A 6946-nucleotide genomic window follows, 5' to 3' on the forward strand; every position below is an offset into this window, starting at 1 on the left:
CTTTATTGACAAGACCTCCACAAAGAGGTGTGGAGCGTTGTGAGGGCTCAGATTGTACGTTGACCACAAACTCATATGGTGGTGTTTGCATTTATGTGTAGGTATCTTAGAATCAGGGAATTATTTAAGTTGGAAAAGACCCCTAGGGTCATCAAGACCAAGTATTTCCCCAGCCACTAAGGCCACCACTAACCCATGTCCCCAAGTGCCACATCCATATGGCTTTTAAATCCCTCCACAGATGGTTGTCACCACTTCCCTGGGCAGCCTGTTCCAATGCTTTCAATTATTTTTCAATGTTCTTTCTGTGAAGAAATTTTCCTGGTAACCAATTTAAACCCTGGCATAACATGAGACTATGTTGTTTTCCTGTTGTTTGTTACTTGCTAGAGGAGATCAACCCCCATGAGGCTACACCATCCTTTCAGAGAGCTGTAGAGAGCAAGGAGATCCCCACTGAGTCCCCTTTTTTTCAGGCTGAGCTCTCCAGCTCCCTCAGACGCTCCTCATCAGACTTGTGCTTCAGACCCTTCCCCAGCTCTGTTGCTCTTCTCTGGACATGCTCTAGGGTGTCCTTCTTATCATGAGGGTCCCAAAACTCACCCCAGGATTTAAGGTGTGGCCTCAGTAGTGCCCAGCACAGGGGATGGCCACTGGAAGGTCCTGCTGGCCACAGCATTGCTGGTACAGGCTGGAGCTTAGTCCTACCCCAAAGCTAAAGGCTTGAATCAATTGTCTGAACATAGGCAGCTAGTCCAGTCTGTTCAGCTTGTGCCATTGGGGGTGTTCCTGGTGTTTGGGCTGCATCAATGCAGAATCTGCAGATATGATACAGGATAGAGAGCTATACTTGACACTCAGCTGGAGGTCAGGCAACAAAACTCAGGGTAGCTCAAAGGCAACTGAACACTAATTTGTGGGTATCCAGTCAAACTCGCTGTTGGACAAGAAACTCTTAAAACTGTAATCAAATCCAAATATCAAGACAAGCTTTCCGTGAGGAATGTTTTGCACAACTGTCTGCCTGTGCACATCCAATGTCACATCATCATCTTTTCTCATCCTGTAATAGCTTTTCCAGCCTCCTGCTTCTTTAGGCTGCTCACAAGGAGGCTTCCGAGTAGATGCAATCAAATGCAATGGCATTACCTGTTTGTGCACTACAGAACGTGTCACTTCATTTGGTTTGCATCACACACTTTCTACTGCTCTTCAGCAGACCTCTGGATTCATCCACACAAACTATTCTCAGATGTCTTCCAGCACAGTACCTGAGTGATGCACAGTCAAACAAATCACTTACTGAGGTCTGTGGAGCAATGCTTTCAGCATCTCATTACCCAAATGGCGTTGGTGTTTTTTCTTACCACTTATTTCACAACTTGTTTGGATTTTGGTCTTGTGCAAGAGTTATTGTAGGAATAAAGACCTATTTCAAAGAAAGATATTACTTTATTTGGATGAAATAAAATAAGAAGATGTCCCTAACATCATCATCATCATCAGTATTTGTATTATTTTTTAAAATAATAAAAGCCTAAAAGACATATCCAAGTTTTCCATACAAACATTCAAAACTCTCTTGCTTTTCCACTGCACTATTTCAGATATCCCACAAATTTGAACATGCTATGCACATTGGGAAGCTATGGCAGTTATTTTTCTGGTTAAACCAGTGCAGTTTTTGAAGATGTCTCAGTTGTAAATGAACACCGTCAGCGTACAATCAGTTCACCAGCCCAGCCCTCACAACTCTCTACACCTCCCCTTGCTTGTGAAGTAGTTTAAATCATCAATTTAAATCATCTTCATGTTTCACTTGACAAATGGACCAGGCTAAGACTATGTCCAGTAATATTTATATACCAACTAGGGATAATTTATTAGGTCATGAGACACAGCTCCATGGTGGCTGCTCCTATCTGCCTTCCGCTGTCTTGCTTTGCACAGCTCCCAGGTGGCATTCTTCAAGATCCCTTTAGGTCTCAAGAATGAGGTTATAAAACCTGGAAAGGTTTTCCAGCCAGACACTGTGAGACAGTTCAGAGGGGATCAAGCAGCAACTGGAAAGGTGTGAAAAATGGGACCTTTGCAGAAAGGTTATGAGAATTGTTTCACAGTGGAAGGGGGAGAATTAAAGCATGCAAACAGAAAGGGATTTTTTAAACATTCTGAATCAGCAGAGAAGAAGGAAGAAACACACAGAAAATGTAAGTCAAACGTTGGGTGGATTTTTATGGTCTCACTGGTAGCAGAGAAGTAAATATATGTTGGGAAATATGTAAATATTTCAATTTTCATCATTTTCATATGTAAATATGTTCAATTCTGAACCCAAGGAATCCAGCAGAGTCTGTCTCCTGGAAGAAGATTTATACATGGGCAAGGAAGCAGATGCTTTCCTATCAGTTTGAACTTACAGGTGTAGGAATGCAAATAATTCAGGCCTTCAGAGGCAACTCTCATTATACTGGAGATCAGCATAAGTGCCTAAATAAATGTTGTCCCAGGATAATTAAATCAGCATTTCCAAATTCCTGCTTGGGATCAACTCTTTGGTGAGATAGTTTTTGTCACATCAGTAAAGGCACTACTGTTGTTGGTACTCACTTTTTGCTCAGCAAAGGATACCAACAACACGGAGGGGACTGACAGTGACTGACCCTTAGCAAGTTCAATGCATCCAGCAACTGTTTGGACTGTGCTCGGAGGACAATTTGGGTAAAAACCAGTGACACCATCAAAACTAAGGCTTTGTACAAAATATTCAGTCATTTAAGGCATTTGGTTTTTTCATCCAGCTGCTGTATTTATTTCATTTTGACCACTGCCTTTCTCTCCCTCTGTTTTTCACTGGATTCCTCATATCTGTTTCAAGCTGTCTCTCCCAAACAGGACATAAACTCAACAAAATTTGATCCCAAGCTGAACTTTTGAGCTATATCATATTTGAGTGGACTGGAGATTAGGTCAAGGGATTTTATGCACACATATTTCATCCAGAGGTGAGGCCTCTCTTCTCTGTTTATTATTTCTAAAATATTTAAATATTTAGAAATAATATTATTGACTAGAAAAAAACCCCAAAGCCCTGCTCTAATTGGAACAACCATTTCAATGCAATAAATTATAATAGTATCAGCCAAATCTGTACTCCAAAGGATGCAGGCAAACATGAATTATGGGCTGGCACTCAGTCAAAAATGCAGCTATTGTTCTCAAAAACAGGATGCAGACCAAGGGGAAATGGTATCTAGTCTTAACTGTTCATAGCATAGGAATAAACCCCTCACCATAGTCCTATTGAAAAGGAGGAAGGTCAGATCTTCATGACAGAATTATTTTATAGATGCACTCTCCTGAATCTTTTGATTTCCACTCTGGATCATCAGGCACAGATGAAAGCACTTGCTTCATCCATCATGTTGTGGAGTGTGTTATCCCTAACATACAGCACATGCAGAAGACTTGAAAGCAGCAATTGATAACTTATAAACTTGGAATGTACTTTTAAAGTCATATTTTTCATCAGAACTTACATAAAATTAATGTAAAAAATCAATGCAGCCTTTAAACCTAGATAGACAAAGAAGAACTGCTCTTTTTACATTCTTCTGGTGAGCACTTGTCCATGTTGCACACTGAGAGTCCTGCAGGGATCAGGTGTGTTTGGTGTGTATCAAAACATGTCTGAAGATCTTCTTGTCAAACTCAATCAAAAACAGGTGAAAAGAAAAATAACCCGGCTCCTTCCACATATGGGGAGGACCTGCATAAGTTCCTCCAAGTACACAGAGAGACTTCAAAATGTGTCTCCATTTACAGCACCCTCATCCAGTAAATATCTGCTTGCACACAGTTTTCACCCTGCAAAGTGTGTTGGTAGCTCACATACCATATTTGCAGCAAAATACATTTTGCATTGGCCGGGGTGAAACTGTGCACAAAGTGGGGGCTCTGCACTAACCTCAAGGCATATTTGCTGACTTTCTTTCAATAGCCATTTCCCAGATACCCCAGGATTGGAGCTAAACTTGAGGCTTCCAGTTTAATAGCCAGAGCAATGATCTGCTCCATAGTCAAAGTTCAGCTGAATGGGACTTCCCTGTATTGTTTTTCTGGCAGGATGACTGCCCTCCTCCCCGCATTGGGTCAGGAAAACCCATATGTAGCTTCCAAAAGCGTGCTGGACTGTAGGATGTTGTGACAGAGCACCTTTCTGTTGTTTAGAAATAGTTAGATACATTCAAAAGCAGACCCTCTTTGCAACAGAGGGAAGGAGGGAGGAATAAAGCAGGGAAAACAATCCAGGGGACTCAGCAGCAGACTTGCTGCCCTTTTAGGATGATTTTGGATGCAGTGGTAGGGAATAAATCATGCCAATCCTAGACTGGGCCTGCTCACTGCTACTGTTTTCCTTTCATTCAGTAACATGTGTCACAAAAAAATGCTTTATAACCCAACCCCATATCAGGCTGTGAGTATATTCCTCAATTTAGAAAACAGCCCCTTGAGGAGGGTTGCTCCAAACAAGTCCTGTGGCAGAGAAAATGTTTCTTGGGAAAGGTCTTGGACAACCCTTGCCAGCAGCTCCCTCTTCTTCTTTGACCTCCCCAAGGGTATGTGTACAGAGACGGGTGCAGGCAGTGAATTTGAGTGCTGAGCTGGTTGTCCTCAAGCCAGTTCTGGTTGGGATCTGCATATCTTCATGTGCCAGAGCTCAGCTTCCACAACGGAGCTTTCATGGGTACACAGCCCCAGACAGGATCAGCTCATGCCCTACTGTGTCTCCTTACACTGACAAGCCCAAAGTAAGGTCAGGCTGAAGAGCCAGGAGGGGATGGAGCTGTTCTACAGCACTGCCCTCTGTTAAATTAGAAAAAGTCCTCATTAAACTTCAGCCATCTAACCTTATGGTCCTCTTGGGCTAGCAGTGATGGCTCAGTAGCCAGATAGACAGCTCTGTCTGTTCAACTCTTTCAGTGCTGTTTTATCCAACATAAGGAGGCCATCCCAGACTGGGCAGCAAAGAATGCTAACATCTCACTACACCCAGCTTGAGGATGGTCCAGGCATTGTTGCTAACATCATAAACCCAGGAGAGCTGGAGTGGTTGGCAGCCGGCATGAAAGAGGAGTCCTTACTACATGTCATGCATGATTAGTTAACGCAAGCAGTCTTATTTCCCTTTGAGGTCTTGGAGAAAGTTGTGGTACTTGCAGGATAGCAATGCTCCAGTTAAGAACTAGGTTTGGTGCCTGTGGATAAAGGAATAAATAAGGATGGGGCTGGTTTTGCAGCCAGCTCACATAAACCAGTGGATGTCCTGCCTAAGGACTGGATTAGGTGCAGTCTCTTCCTTCCCACTGAGGAAGAGTGACCCAAACCTTGCCAGGGTTTTTGTTTCCTCTGCAATATTGTGGTTGCACTCCAGTAAAGCAAAGAGGTCAGGGGAACAGGGCTGAGGCTTTAGCAGTCCCTGGGAACAAATCACAGCCCTTTGCTCCCTGTGAGCTGGAGAGGGGAGGTGTGCTGAGGGGGAGGCGGGGGGGCGTGGGGAGGAGAGCAGGGAGGCTGTACAGCAGCCCAAGGGAGAGGTTGTTGGCTCATTCAGCAATGCTGTTCATGCAGAATCTTTGGCTGCCTGCTCTCGACTGGGGATGTTTAACAGATAAGCAGTTCCCTGATTATCAGCTGTAGAATACGATAATCAATTTAATGAAACAAATATTATATTTTTCTCACAATGCAAGTATTGTCCCTTTTGGGGTGGCTTGGAAAATGCCCAAATGGGGATGACAAATCAGGAGTGCAGGCAGAGGTCATGCAAGGTAGCAGATCCTCTTTTTCTGGGGTACTTCCAGCCTTCAGCCTCTACTTGAAAAGTGTTAGGGGCAATCTGAGCAGCCTGGGGTGCATGTGGACACAGGATGCAGGACGGTGCTTTTCACTGTTTTTTCTGTTGTCATCTTTTTTTCTTACCCAATTAGCAACCACGTTTACAAAGCAAAACAAACACCTTTTCTTCTGGAATTGCTTTTCTTTGGTTGTGTCCTTGATCTCCATGCAGATGGCTCTCACTTGCTGCAGAGCTAGCAGGACCTGTTGTTTTTTCAAATAAATTCTGGCTTGAATCACAGTGCACAGGAATTGTATTGCTGGGAGGGCCAGAAAGTAGCTGAGGTCTGGGGGAGAGCAAGTAGCTGTCATCACTGGGTAAGAATTGAAATTACAGCAAATCAATCACTGTTATTTATTGATTTACAACATTTAAATTAATTAACAGGATTTGAATATATAAGCTCCTTTCTTCTAAGGTTGCCGAAACCACCACACTCCAGACACTAAATACTGAACTGGAACATACTGCAAAATACTGAAACTGAGCCTCGCAGGAGTTAATTAAGTGGAGCAGTGTAGGTGGAAGCTGAATGTAGAAGCTGTGACTCACGGTGCCTTGCTTGTCTCCCTGTATTATTTGCATTGCTGGTACTGTTTGCAGACCTCTGACTTCTGAAATCTGAAAGCTTTAGCCAGCTCAGTAGAAATAACAACAATCTAGAATTAACATCAGAGGAATAAATAACCTAAAGAGTAAACAATACATATAAATGTTACCTGACAACCCAACTGTGAACAGTTCTGCATGTTGGAGACATTGCTCTTCACAACAAGGTCAATTGATAGCATAACCAAAACAGGGCCAGTTGGGATTTCAGTTGTGCATCCAAATGGAGGGTGGCAAGAGTCCAGCCAGGGCACCACTGCCAAGTCAGACAGGAAATTTGAGAAATTATGAAAACTAAAGGAGTACAAAGGGAACTACAAATTGAAACCTGATAAGGGACACTACTCATGCAGATGGGGAAAAAAAAGTGCTTGTACGTACACAGTATTTCCTTAAGGACTCCTAACCCACTCATGCTGCTATGGAATGAAAATACAT

The sequence above is a fragment of the Prinia subflava genome, chromosome 3 (assembly GCF_021018805.1).
Source record: "Prinia subflava isolate CZ2003 ecotype Zambia chromosome 3, Cam_Psub_1.2, whole genome shotgun sequence".
Taxonomy (NCBI): domain Eukaryota; kingdom Metazoa; phylum Chordata; class Aves; order Passeriformes; family Cisticolidae; genus Prinia; species Prinia subflava.